This window comes from Pinus tabuliformis, chromosome Q, assembly GCF_031772625.1.
Source record: "Pinus tabuliformis cultivar Carrire ecotype Pingquan chromosome Q, CPIR1, whole genome shotgun sequence".
NCBI lineage: Eukaryota > Viridiplantae > Streptophyta > Pinopsida > Pinales > Pinaceae > Pinus > Pinus tabuliformis.
In genome coordinates this window covers 437,886,017-437,894,447 of record NC_142296.1, presented here as the reverse complement: position 1 = coordinate 437,894,447, position 8,431 = coordinate 437,886,017, and positions in this window count along the sequence as shown.

Genomic DNA, 8,431 nt, shown 5'->3' with positions numbered 1-8,431 from the left:
TAGGAAGAGGCTCTGCAGTTGAGTGCGCAGAGGCCTGGTAGAGTCCGCAGCTGTGTGCGCAGACCCCTACAGCTAAGTGCACAGGGCGGAGTTGGGATTGTACTTGGACAGAGAATTAATAAAAGATAAGTTGATTCTAAAATATTGTGTGTCTATGCTTCTGTTATATTTATGCATCTCTTTACAATTTTATAATTGCGCGCACTTGTTATGAATGTTGAATGATTAATGAGAATATTGGGACCACACAATTAAGTTAATATCTATAATAATAAGCACAGTAAGGATAAAGGATCTAGATAGCACCTCTTTGCACTCTTTACAAATCTGTGCCGAAGTAGTTGCATGATTTGTGAAGGACAGACGACTGCGTAGAGCAGCACAAGCGCATAGGTTCGGTTCGCGAACTTCCTAGACTTCATCAAGACATCCCTAGGGTGTGGAAACCTGGTTCCAACACCCTCACATACTACCTCAGGTGAGACCTCAGTCCGCGCACCGTGGACTATTGCCGAAAGGACTGGTAGTTTTGGGATTTGTTTGGCTAAATCACTTCTGAACCTGGGTCAAGGCCCAACAAGCTAACAATAGTGCACATTCTTCCATTCCAAACTACTTGAACATCTGCTTGAGGTATTTTGTTTGGGAATTGAATATTTCTTCATCGATTATAGAAACTTGTAGTCCAAGGAAGAAGGATAATTCTCTAATCATTGACACTTAATTCATTTGACATATCCTGAGAAAATCCATGACTCATTTCATTATTATTTCTTCAAAACATAGATCAACCACATATGCGAGTGTAATTAATAAGTTTTTCTTTTCCAACTTGATGTAGATATTGTTGTCAGAAGCACCTCTTTTGAAACCTTGTTGTTGGATATGGTGGTCCATCCTAGCATACCACGCTCTTAGAGCTTGTTTTAACCCATAAAGATCTTTCTTAAATGTGCACATATAACCTAGATTATTAGACAAGTCAAAACCTTCTAGTCGTTCCATGTATACTTCTTCATTTAAATATTCATCTAGAAAGGATGATGAACTATTCATTTGATCAAATTTGAAGCTTTAAGTACGTGGAAATCTCAAAAACATTCTTATTTCTTCTAATCTAGAAGTTGGAGCAAAGTTTTCTTTGAAATCAAATCCTTCAATTTCTACATAGCCCTTACATACAATTCTTTCCTTATTTATTATCATTTGGTCATCTTCATTCTTTTTTTTTGAATACCCATTTAGTATCGATCACATTTTTGTATTTTGATCGTGGCACAAGTTCCCAGATTCTGTTTTTCTCAATTTGATTCAATTCTTCTTCCATAGCATTCACCAAATTCTAGTCCTTGCTAGCTTGTGCAAATTCCTTTGGCTCTATTTCAGATAGCAAGGACAATTTGAATTTTCCTAGTGTATTGTTTATTATTCTTTTGTTTTGTATACATGCATCAACACCTCCAATAATTTGGTTCTCCAGGTGATTCTTTGCACAAAATTAAAAGTTGTCATGGATGGAGACTATTCTTAGTTTTCTTGTTCTTCTTTTTTAGAAATCTCTTCTTATTCCACGTAGATGGTATCTTATTAATTCTCATGTGCTTGTTTTTATTCTTTCTCTCACCATGATTCGTTTATTCTTACATCAATACTTTCCACAACTTTGCACAATATTTTATTATAGCTTATGTAAGGTTTACTTCTTGTTGAGTATCCAAGGAAGATTCCCTCATCTACTCTAGAATCAAAATTTCCCAATTTATCATCATTTATCTTCATGTAACATTTGCTTCCAAAAAAATTGAAATAGTTAACTGAAGCTACCATGCCTTTCCGTATCTCATATGGTGTCTTGTTGTTGTTAACTCAGAGTTGTGCTCTGTTCATGATGTAAATTGTTGCAGTAATCATTTCTTTCCAAAACTTATCTGGTAATTTGGCTTCTAGCAACATTGTTTTCATTGTCTCTTGCACTAATATATTATTTCTTTCTATGACTCCATTTTTTTGTGGAGTTCCCACGACTAAAAGTTTTCTCTTGATTCCATATTTCTCATAGAATTCATTAAAGTCATTTGAGGTAAATTCACCTCCTTTTTCTGATCTTAAACATTTGATTCTAATATCACTTTCATTTTCAACTAAGGCCTTGAATGACTTGAAAGTACCTAGTGCTTCTGATTTTTCTTCAAGAAATGCAACCCATATCGTTCTAGTATAACCATCAATAAACATCATAAAGTACCTTTCACCTTGCAGGATTAGTGCTCTAGTTGGTCCGAATAGATTTGTGTGAACAAGCTCTAGTGTTCTTAATGTCAAGCACTTAATTTGAAGCCAACCCTTGTCTATTTCCCATGTTGGTAACATTTGCAGATGACGCTTGTTGGTTTAGATATTTGGAGATATCTCTAATTGATTTTGTTTTACTAATTTTTATCAAACTGTCAAAGCTCAATTGTTCTAGCCTTTTATGCCATAACCAACTCTCGTTTGACTGTCTAATGTAGCACTTTTCTCCTTTAATTTGATCAAGAATATATACATTTCTTAGAGTCCTTATTGCCTTTCCAACTAGTCTTCCTAAATTAGTCTTCCTTGTTTTACATTATTTAGCATAGAAAGTGAGATCATAAACTTGATCTAACTTCTGGCTAAAAGTGAGATCATAACCTTGATCTAACACCTAGCTAACATACAAAACATTTTTTCTTTAGACCTACCATTGTCAAGTCTTGTGGTACCTCTTCCATTTATTCTTGTAGATAAGTTTCGCCAAAAGATACATTTCCTCCTTTTTCTTCTTTTAGAGAAATAAATTTATTTTGATCTCTAATAATGTCATGTCTAGAGCACCCGTTATCAACGTACCACTGACTTTGATTGTTTCAAGCATACATAATTAGTCTGCATTTTTTTGTTGGTATTTCTTCTTGATTTTCTTCAAAAAACCTTATATTGATTCTGTAGGACAATCTCATGCCATATTTCTAAAAGTGTTGCATATGTAACACTCTACACTATACTTGGATAATATAACAAATGAATTATGGTTTACGTTATTGAAACCATCAATACTTGTGATTTTGTTGTATATGAACTTATTTCTAGAATTTTGATGAGAACCTCTTTCATAATCATTTTTCACATAAGATTTACAATATTTTGCTTGATGTCCAAATTTTTTGCATGAAAAACAATGACTAAGAAAAATAGTTTGATACATGGTTGTGTATGATTTCCTTAATGGGAAATTCTTTTGTATTTGATATGCTTTGGAGTAGATTATTGGTCCTTTTCCCTTATCATATTGCTATCTACATTGTGAATGGGCTTCTTGAGAGCATCAACATAGCTTTTTGATGTAACAGTATTTCTAGACTCCTCTCAACTTTTGTCCTTACTCTTACTGAGATTTGAGCTTTCAAGCTTTTCTTCAACTTTCTTTCTTGGTAACTTGGGGTTTGCATCTTCTTTGTATTAAGTCTCACTCATATAACCAATATCGCTCTTATAATATGGTGATGTTTGACTGCTGAGAAGAACATCCAGGGTTTAAGAGCTTTTCATGTTTTTGTTGATATTATCTAGCTCTTTCCTTAATGAGACAATTTTTGTTTCAATCTTTTCACAGATTTCTTCCTTTTCTTTAGTTGAGTATTCAAAAATCCTTCCACTCTTTTTTCTTCCTCCCTTTTAGTCTTGAGGAAGATGATTTCCTTAGATAGTCTTATGTTCTTCTTCCTGAGGTGATCAATCTCTTTTAATGCATTGATGAGCTATGTCTTCAACACCTTCTTCTTCTTCTTTTTATTTTTGTTCCTTTGATTTGTCTATGTTGGATTCTTCATTGGTGGAAAAAAATATGATCTCTCTTCTATCATCATCGAAGTCATATTCTTTTTCATTAAAAAAATCATTATCCCCTTTGGACTAGACATTTTTTTTTCGAAGATTTCCATTGAATACCCTTTCTTGGGTTCTTCCTCATCATGACTATCTTACTTGAAAGGACACTTAGCGGAAAAATGTACTATATTACCACAATTTAAACATATGAGAAGTAACTTACCTTTGAATCTAGATATTTTCTTTAGTTTTTTTTACTAGTTGAGCCATTTTTTATATCAAAGTCATCACTGGAGCAATCAACGGACTTACATTTTCTTGATTTGTTAGATGTTTTAAATTATGCTTCCTTGTGTAATGAGTTTCCCATCCTCATTTCGTAGGCAGTTAGAATTCTATGAATCTCCTCCAGATTCTCCAAATCCTTTAATTCTTTTAAGGTAGAGAATTTGGCATCAAAACGCAAAGCAAGAGACCTCAAAATGTTTTAAACAATTGTTGTTTCTTCAACTGTTTCACTAATTCCTTTTAGAGAATTAACCACTTCATCTACTAGAAGAAAATAAGTAGTAACGTCTTCATAATTAATTTTCAAGCTTTCAAATTGTCTCTGGAAGGTTTGAATCTTTACCTTATTTACTTTTTCATCTCCTTCATAGTTTCTTAGAAGCTTGTCCCGCATCTCATTAGCTTATTCACACTGCATAACTTCAACAAATTTTGAATCTCACAAGGCATTAAAGATGGAGTTCATAGATTTTGCATTAGCTATATAAGCATTTTTCCCATCTTAATTAGTTGGAGGAGAAGATGGAACCTTATATCCATCTAAAACAGACTACAAAACTTCAGCACCAAGAGACATCAAGTGGGTTTTCATTCTTATATTCCAAAAGGAAACAATTGTTCCATCAAACAAAGGAATTTTGATTTAGAATTCTCAAATAGCCTTGGCCCCTATAATACCTTCTTCTGATTGTTAAATTATTCTTAAATAAGCCTATCCTTATACAATTTGTTGGAAATACACAATGATACTTAGAGGGGTATGAATAAGTATCCCAAAGGTTAAATTCTTTTCAATTTATTAATCGTAAGGCTAAAATCTCATCACATAATTAATCATCAACACAATGCATGAATACCGAGATAAAAGTGGAAATCCAAACTTGAAGAAAGAACACTTGAATTCTTTTCAAACATTCTTCAATTTATTACAACACTTCTGAGGACCAATTCTTTGTAAGCACAAACTTACAAAAATTGTAGGCTCTAACATGTCAAGAAGATGAGGACACCAATCCTCAGTAAGTACCAACTTACAACTATTTTACTATTCAAGAGACAATATTTAGGCTTAGTAACTACTCAAAAGTAGGTATACTCTCCTGGAAACTTGTTCTCAACTTAGACTAGAACTCGGCCTCCATAAGGACTGTAACTCGGTCTCCAACAAAGTTTTGCCTCTAACTAGAATTGAAACTCAACCTCAACCAAGATTGAAACTCAACCTCAACCAAGATTGAAACTTAGACTCAACCAGGATTAAAAATTCAAGATCATAGAGGATTGAAACTCGGCATCAATAGAAATAAAACCCTTACCAAAAGATGTGCCAAATACCCTCACATAGAAAGCTTCTCCAACTTAGCTTCACTTCACTTCTTGCTAGTTCATGAGGTATAAACCTTGGACCTACTCCTTCAATATTTTAAAAATAGAAGCAAATGCTTGACCGAGTGCCTTAATATATCCTCCTAAACACCTATTTATAGTGTGTTTGACCCCTAAAGTACAATTCACTTTTCCACTAGTTTGGTCAACTTGTGCAAATCTAGAATAATTAAATATATATAAATGAATATCTTCAAAAATTAATTTCTACTCAACTATGAGGAGTTAGAAGATGTGCCACATATCGTCAGAAAGGTCTCAAAATATGTTGTCTGACTATGTAATGCCTTCTTTCATTCAAATAGCCTCTGACATCAATAACAACCATTTTCAATAGAAACAAATCCAAGGAAAGATAAACAAACAAAACTTTATATTTTTTGCCTATTAAAGAGTGTTGACCAGCTAGACTACCTGGTAGTATTTTATCGATAGATTCTTTGTATGATGTCTGGTTGAAGTGATTCCCAATCCAACTTAAAATGAATTCATAGGGTCATTTCTAGTATGAATAATTTTTTTAAATGTCTTGAATTGATATGTCAAATATGATAAGTATAACCTGCATAACATAGTCATTTTTAATTTCCAACTTAAATCAACATTAACTCTCTTTAGTACAAATTTTTCATTTGATGTTTAATTGAACTCATTCTAGTTGGATATGAAAGAAAATTCATTTTTATATATCCTCTAGAAACAATTTTTAGAAATAGTTTGAATTTCTATGTTATAAATAATAATGATCAGTCAGGGAGGTAGAGTTTTAATAGTGTTATCTTTACGACAACCAACGACTAATTTGGGCATAATTTTTTCATATGATTTTAAATTGATGTGATTCTAGTTGAATTTGAAAGTAGATTCGTTTGGTCATTCCTATTAGAAACAATTTTTACAAATATGAATAATTGGTGAGTCAAATGTACCAATATACAACCTAGCAAAATAGAGTTTTAACAGTGCAAATTTATGATAGGTAGTTAGTAATTTGGGAATAAATTTATCATTTGATATTGAAATGGAGCGATTCATCTTGTATTTTAAACTATATTCAAAGGACTATCTCACTTAGAAATAAATTTGAATTATCTATGAATTTTTCCTGTCGAAAGTGCACTCTCCCAACTATAATCTCAATAAATTTATTAATCATTAATGCCCCAAGAATTTGATAAACAATTTATTTCTCCCAAAATATGATATGAATATGTGATATTTTGCAAATGCATATATTTTTCAATGTAAGTCATCCCCTTACCAATAATTACACATACCCAATCCCCAATGTTTGTAATATGATATACACAAGATCTATAGAAAATGCAAACAAAAATAAAAATAAAAACAATACCTTCCTATAATGAGATTCTGACATAACCATCATGGGAACTCTAGAGAATCCATAGAGTGTCTCTTTATTGAAAGTATAATATTAATATAATGAGCACATTCCATAACCATTGTGGGAACTCCAAAAATTCCACGGAGTGTCTCTTTATCTAAGATATAAGATTACTTTAAAATACAAGCGAAGTTATTTTACAGTAATCCAAAACTTAAGGAAAGCCTTATAAATTTTATAAATTCAATCAATGCATAACATACCTTATTGAAATGGCTTTGCCTTTTTCTAGTGGGATTCCCATTCACCAATGCCTTCTTCTACTTGTCAAACTTCCTGCAAAAGAGATTAATATTATAAATTACTCTTATTGCACTATAGTTATTATTATTGTTGTTGTTGTTATTATTATTATTAATGCATCTATATAACATAATTAAATGGAAAACCATTATGTATTGAATCTTCTAGAGAATGTATCCAGCAATCATCTCAGTAAATCTTAGATACCATGTGTCAATTAAAACAAATACAAGAAGTACTAGTGTGCCCTTAACATCACCCTGACAATGGTGCCAAAATGACGAGCTAATTAATTACCCCATTAATTTAAGATTTGTGCATTAATTTTCAACCCAGGGCTCAAATGCTTATGATATGCCATGCACTATATATGTAGGCTTACAATTTCCTAACTTACACTTGTTTATTTAATATGCTTCTAAGAGAAGAAATTTGCATCATTAATCTACAAATTTGAAATGACATTGCAGAAAGTAACAATCTATGACTCAATTATAATCAAGCTTTGTAAGAATTGGTTGTTGTTACATGTTCAATTTTTCAGATTTCAACCTTTCAACAACATTCCTCTATTTTGGTATATATTTTGGTATATTTTGGAACATTACTTGATGAATAAATATTCATTGTAAATCAAAAAGATAAATTAAGTCAATCGCATGTAAATTAATTTAGTTTCATTATTGAATTATAACTTACCAGCATTAAAAAAATGTATATTCTTACCTCATAGTTATGTTTTGAAGGATATAGCTTAGGATTTTCTATAACAAAACTCCATTATGATAGTTTTAATCTACAATTCAAGAATTTAAATGCGAGTTGACATAAAATTGCAAAAATAAATCCTACTCTTGCATTCAAAATCTTCATGACTGAAGTTGTTACAAATAGAACATTCTATTTCATTTTCAAGAGCAGAAAAGTTATTATAAGTCCTTTTCATGATCCCAGTCACACTCCTTTCATTTCGTGCTTCTCTAGTCATGATGGTCTTGTAGGCAACACATTGAGCTACTTTGTGTCCAAAGTTATGATAAGAGAAACATTGGCCATTGAAGAAATTCCTGTGATTATCAAACATTCCGTCCAAGTGATTGTAGTTTCCATACACATTCATTCTTGAGGCAAATTGAGAATGATTTACCTGCGGTTGGTTGTATCTTCTGTCCATTCTTGAAGTAGATTTCCCCCGATGTACTTGGTGATCTCTGTTCATCCTTGAAGTAGATTGACCTTGATTTACCTGGTGATCTGCTT